This window comes from Cibotium barometz, chromosome 11, assembly GCF_041138505.1.
Source record: "Cibotium barometz isolate CiBa-2024 chromosome 11, ASM4113850v1, whole genome shotgun sequence".
In the NCBI taxonomy this organism is placed as follows: Eukaryota; Viridiplantae; Streptophyta; class Polypodiopsida; order Cyatheales; family Cibotiaceae; genus Cibotium; species Cibotium barometz.
Window position 1 is genome coordinate 48,667,767 of NC_141056.1, and position 7,408 is coordinate 48,675,174.

Genomic DNA, 7,408 nt, shown 5'->3' on the forward strand with positions numbered 1-7,408 from the left:
GGTGTCCTCACAAGGATGCCGAGCCCCATCACATTCTTTCACGTGCTGTCATTGCAAATCTTGAATGTGCCATCACAACATTAAAAACGTTTGGTTGGCTTGTTGGTTAGCCTACAACTCTGAATTGAATTAGAATAGAACAAAAATTACATCAACTGGAGCAACTTATGGAAAAAAAAAGTCAATTCACCGCGCTTATGAAAAAAAAAAGCCTACGACTCTAATTCACGGTTGAAAATATATTTATGTTTAAAGTAAATGTGGTTAAGAGAAGCTCTAGTAAAAAACCACCATTTTTCTAGGTTTGTTATACCCCCATGGCTAATCTCCATTGTTGAGTGAACACTTAAGAGAAGATCATGAAAATCTAGATCACCACCATCTACTACAACAAATAGGTCCCAATTCAAAATGTAATCTATCAACAGGTGTATTCCCACATCATGGAAATTTGTTCACCAATGGTTGCAAGCCAATAAGGTTCTTGAATGGCATCATGAATTTCATGATGCCAACCACCTACATTAAAATTCCACATTCATAAGCCGATAATTTATGTCTTGACAAGGTGAAAATAGTCCACCCCGTATTAGAATGCATTGAAAATTAAAATTGACGATACTTTTTTTCTCATGAGTTCAATTGACCACACCTTGGGCCAAAAGTGATCTACTTTTGAGTATTTTGACATGTGCTTCTCCATGTTGCACAATGTATGTATTGTGGGACCTAACACATCACATAGTCACTGTTAAAGCCTTAGTGTACGTTAGTCCCCCACATGTGATTACCCAAAGCTCACCATCACAACTACATGCCTTTAGATTAGAATGGGAGAGAGACATGTGCAAAAACTGCCCAAAATCATGAGATGTACTTTGAAATATGAGAAAGAAAATAACTAGTTGGTTTTGCCATTTGTAAATGTCAAAGTCTTTAGGGTATTAAAGATGCTTGGGTACCTCATTGTATTGGCACAACTTTCCCCTCAATTGTAGTATTCGCATCTTTGTGTGCTTTTGCAATCCTTCTTCGTCTTGATTTGCTAGTAATGGTGTGCTTTCTTCTCCTTGTTCAAGACAAGTTGGTATGGATAAAGTTTTAAAGAACAAGATTTTTCAGAGAAATGTTAAAAGGAGAACCTAAGGAAGTGGATAGCTCAAGACATTAATTTAAGGAGAATCTAAGGAAGTGGATAGCTCAAGACATTAATTTAAGTCCTAAAACAGAGTTTAATTGATCCTATTCATGTGAATTTATACTAGAGGCCAAGGAGGTTGATAGTGGGATGGGAAAGAAAATCTCTCTCTCTCTCTCTCTCTCTCTCTCTCTCACACACACACACACACACACACACACACACACACACACACACACACACTCTCTCTCTCTCAGAATACCCCTACTACCTATTAATCCTGCCTAGCTTGGGTCAAACTACCCTACCCTTCCCTATTGACTTAGATCGTGTTCACCCTTTCTTTTGCTTCACACCTAATAACAAAGCCTACATATCACCCTATATCCTATCTATTGTACCTTTGATTACAAATATACATGCAATTGCAAAACATACATGCAAATTCATAACTTTTTACAAACCTTAACAAATATTTCATTTATACAACATATCTTGGCCTTCTATACCCCAAACTCTTCTAGGTTACTTTAAAACTCATTCAAATGTACCAAGAATACAAATAGTGATTTCCACTTTACTAATAAAACTCTTCTAGGTTACTTTAAAACTCATTCAAATGTACCAAGAATACAAATAGTGATTTCCACTTTACTAATAAAACTACTGTCCATCTCTCGATGCTTTAGCATGTTACTGTTCATGGTTTTAACACTAGTCTTGTAAAAGTGGCTCAAGGCTGGTTTATGAATTTTGAAGAAATGGAAAGGCAAACTAACTTAAAATTCCATGAAAATACATGAGAATTATTGGTTAGGATGCACCTATAGTCACCTATGTATGGTAAGAGTTTTGAAAAACGTTTTTGGTTAAGATATATCTATAAAATAACTAAAATTAGCATTATAAATATTTTAATTGGCTTATCTTGAAGGAGATCTGTATAAATAATTTTATCTTTAAGTTATCAAAAGCTAAATGCCAATGATCCTAATATATATAGAAAACTTTTATCTTATTACATGTGCTTGAAACTTATTGAAGGCGTTTTCAATGTAAAAGTCAAATTTTAGATTTCTATTTTTACAAGAAGTGTCTAACGTATGACCATGGAAGACTATTTTTACAAGAAGTGTCTAACGTATGACCATGGAAGACTATTCAATGCCTGCATTTTTTTCCAACTATATGTTGTGTTAAGAGTATCTTTGAACAATATACTTAAAAAGCAATGATTTTTTTAAAACAAAGGTCTAAAAGCCACAAATTTTACACGACTAGTGCTAATAGATTGAAAATCAGGTTATGCCATGCAATGCCATGGGGTAGTGCTCCATTCCTTATAACTTGTATAGATTAACACTCATTCAATATCCATAAAATTCTTGCTATACCTTACTTATATATTAGATCCACGAATTTGAATAATTTTTCATGTTAAGTTGCTAAAAATTGCTATCAAAATTCTTTTCTATTGCTTAGTTTTATGAAAGATTGTTATTTCTGTATGGCTACTTAGTGGCATATGGTGTGGTTGATTAATTCACATACTTAATTAATTGAAGAGAACTTTAGAGTACTGGAAAAATAAATAAAGTGTGTGGGTTTAAGAACAAGGAAAGGAGAGATAGCACTCACGTGATGTGTTTTTTTTATTCTAAGAATAAAGTAGTACTTTTTAAATTGGGAATACTAGTATACAATTGGATGTGCCTTACAACTTTGGTTGTGTAAGAGGAAACTTTTAGTCATTTCTTTTAATATTATGATTTATACATTCTTTGCATGTAGACCTTCTAGATATCATTTCTTTTAATATTATGATATATTTGATGGTTTATACAATTTTTACATTTATTTTAATATTATGATATATTTGATGATTCATACATTCTTTACATGTAGATCTTATAATATGAGGGAATTCATCAAGCCATTGAGTAATCAATATTAGTAAAATAATTACTAACTATTTATTAAAAATAGCTTTTAGTGCTGAAAGTGCTCCAAAATACAATGTAACATTTCTATATATTGCATTTTTAGAAATAGCCTATAGAAATAGAATATGGATGGAAGCACACTAATGAGACCTCAAAAGTAGTGACTCGAACATTGATAGCACAAATAGCAAGGGTTTTTTAAAAAGAAAATCAGTGGGATAACTTAATTTTAGCCAATTTATAATAACACTATTACTGGCTCTTTTTTAATGACAACTATGGAGTACTATGGCCATCACAATTTCTATGAAAATTTATAATTCTTTTGTCATCATTTTCTCAACCTTCCTATCTTATGTTCTTGTTTTTTTAGCCTTCTCTATTGGATATCAATGATACATCCTCGTATTCTATTATTCAGGCTTTGGCTATGTGCAATCCCTATTATTCAACCATGTCTATGTGCAATCCCTATTATGAGAGGAGTAGCCATGGTTGTGCAACACTGGCGTGCCTATAACAACATTCCCATTATCATATGAGGAGTAGCCATGGTTGTGCAACACTGGCATGCCTATAACAACATTCCCATTATCATATGAGAATGTGTGCAATCCCTATTATGAGAATGTGTGAGAATGTGTGCAATCTCATTATTATATGAGAATGTGTGAAATCCCTATTATGAGGAGTACCCATGGTTGTGCAACACTCACGTGCCTACAAAACGACATTCACATTATTTTATGGGATGATGGCCTAGGAGGCCGGATGGTTTAGAGACAATTTAGATTAGATTTGACACACTTCCAAATAGGCTACATGCTGTAGCCAAGATGGTCCACACATAGAATAAGTAGAATTTACCCTCGAAAACTCTATCATGGGCATTGCAGGCCCAAAATGGGGCCCAAGATGAGCCCAAATGGTTGTGGTTATACTAGAGAGAGTGGCTGGGACTATGATTGTAGACCTACGTGACCATTTCATGGCCATGCCATGTATATAAGCTTGAATACACACATGCCCATTTCCTTCTCCACATAGTTCACAAGTCATTAGTGTGAGTTTACACCCTAGCTTCCACTAGCATACAATGTCCATCTTAGTTGTTCCATATCATCCATCAACACTACATTCATAAGAGCACACTCGTGGGGGTCTGTTAGTTATAACCTCTATGGTGGGGATGCCCATTATTTTATTTAGGGATATTTTATTTTGGATGTGCCTTTTATTTATATCATCTACTAAGATTAATGTGTTTAATCAGCTGTGTGCACTGGTATGATATCTACCAGGATTAATGTGTTTAATGAGTTGTGTGTGCTGGTATGATATAGTCAAGATTAATGTGTTTAATTAGCTAAGTGCACCGACTAATATTATTTTGGATGAAGGTGATGATTGAGTGGTAGATTATGTGTTAATCATGTCACGGGTGGAACATGTGTTGGACTGCTGTGATATATTTTGGAAGACATGTGAACACCTATTATGGTTTCATATTTTGGCATCGATATTTTTGTAAGGCTAAGGCCTCAAACTTTTATATGTATCAATTAGTATTTTATACTTTTGGTAGGCCTAATACTTTATATTTGTAGCTTGCTATATTTTTGTTTTACGCTCAAAAACTCAAAAGCACTTGTGCTTTGTTTTTGGAGTTATCTTTTTAAAAAGCAATATTTCTAACACATAAATATGGGTGAGTGGTATAAGGGCCACACTCATCTACGAGAGATTCAACCCAATCTTGTGTCGATGGTGATCTCTTTATTATTCTCCTCTTATTATCTAGCTCTTTTATTTAATTAATTTAGTTTATTAAGGTTTATGCTTTTAATTTGTGCAAGTCTATGCTATGCTCTAATTTTTGTGCTTGAGAATTATAATTTCCTCTTCAAGTGTCTTAAAGGTATTGATAGTGGTATTAGAGCTTTGGGGACCACTCGAGGAGAAGGATTTTTGAAGAAAAATTCAAAAGAAAATATTATACAATTATTTGGAGAAAAGAAGGCCAATGATTTGATTTTTGGTAAATACTAAAGCTTCAAATACTTGCACGGGAGGGCCAAATAATTGGGACACAGTCAACAAATTGATTTCAATTTGTCAACTAGTCAGCAAATTGTTAACAAATTGATTGTGAAGTGGAAGGGAATTAATAAATCAATTTTAACCATTGGATAATACTTCTTCTCCACCACCTTTTTCAAAACCTCTTTCTAAAACCATAAATACTTCAAAAACCACCTTTTGATTCCTTCACCCTCTCCAAAATCCAACCCTATGGATGGAATAAGAAGGTTTTTAGCATTACTCTTCTAATTTGAGAATTTGGAAAACTTCCCAAACCAAGTAACCCATAATCCTGAGAAGAACCTCCCAAACTAGTAGATGAAGAAGAACATCTTATGCCTGAGTCCATCATTGATGAACATCACTATGAGACCAATCCTATAGAAGAACCTCCTAAATTAGTAGATGAAGAAGAACATCTTATGTGTGAGTCCATCATTGATGACCATGAGACCATCACTACACACATAGGCAACACTTATGTGAAATATCTTGTGTCTGTCACTCAAGAATCATCCTATTGTTTAAGATGCCAAATGGAATCTAGAAAAGTTTTTTTCGTTCTTACTAAAATCTCATCCACGCTTACCATCCACGCAATTGAGGCTTATTGCAACTCGAGCAAGAGGGAATGTTAGTCATATCCTTTTGGGATATTTTAAATTTTGGATGTGCCTTTTATTTATATCATCTACCAAGATTAATGTGTTTAATTAGCTGTGTACATTGGTATGATGTCTGCCAAGATTAATGTATTTAATGAGCTATGTGCACTGGTATGATATATTTAGTATTAATGTGTTTAATCAGGTACGTGCACTGATTAATATTATTTTGGATGAAGGTGATGATTGGGTCAAACGTGTTGGACCACTATGAGATATTTTGGAAGACTTGTGAACACCTATTATGGTTTCACATTTTGGCATCAATATTTTTATAAGGCTAAGGCCTCAAATCTTTGTACGTACCAATTAGGATTTTATACTTTTGGTAGGCCCAAGACTTTATATTTGTAGCTTGCTATATTTTCGTAGGGCTTTTATGCTCAAAAACTCAAAAGTACTTGTGCTTAAGTTTCTGGAGTTATCTATTTGAAAAGAAAGCTTTCTGAGTGTACAAGGGCCACACTCATCCTCCAGGGGAAAATCTCAGGGTAAAAAATAAGATGCCTCAATGAATATATAAGCATAGATGGGTTGGTGATTATTCCTCCTATATAAATCTAAAATTATAGAAAACGGGATAAATGTTTTCAAAAAATTTCCTAAAATGTCGAAAATTGGGCGAGTATTTTCTAAAACCCTTTAAAACGGCTAAAATTTAGGCAAATGTTTTAGATACTGGGAGATTTTTTTTCGAAAAGACCCAAAAATAGCCAATTGGTAAAGATTAGCCCCTATTTTTTTCCTTGAGGGAGATTCAACCCAATCTTGTGTCGACGGTGATCTCTTTTTTATTCTCTAGCTCTCTTGTTTATTTAATTTTATTTAATAAGGTTTATGCTTTTAATTTATGCAAGTCTATGCAATACTCTAATTTTTGTGCTTGAGAATTAGAATTTCTTCTCCAAGTGTCTTAAAAGGTCATGTGATAGGGTCTTTTCCCTTTATAAGAGCACATTGGTGTGGGTCCTAGTTCTTGTGAGTGCTCTCTTGCATACACCACATAAGTTATCCTTTTGCATACATCACATAAGTTATCCTTTTGCATACATCTTGTGAGTTCTCTCTTGTGAGTGCTCTCTTGCATACACCACATAAGTTATCCTTTTGCATACATCTTGTGAGTTCTCTCTTGTATACACCACATAAGTTATCCTCTTGTGAGTGATCCTTACCATACACTATCCTTGCATACACTCTCTTGCATACACCACATATCCTCTTGTGAGTGTTCTCTTGCCATACACTATACGAGATATCCTTTTACTACATGGTATGATCAGAGGTTTGGCTTGGTATAAAAATCCCTAGTTAGTAAAATAAAATCGTCCTGAGGATCTCACCTACCACCATCCGATGGAAAGATTAATGCAATCAAGTATCCTCTAGGTTATCATATCCTCTTATGAGCTTTGGCACACAGTCATTGGAATTGACATTGAAGTTCAACCCCCACCAACAATGACAAGGGATGTAGAAGGAAAGATTAATGTAACCAACTATCCTCTAGGTCATCATATCCTCTTATGAGCTTTGGCGCACCATCATTCGAATTGACATTGATGTTCAACCCCCACCAA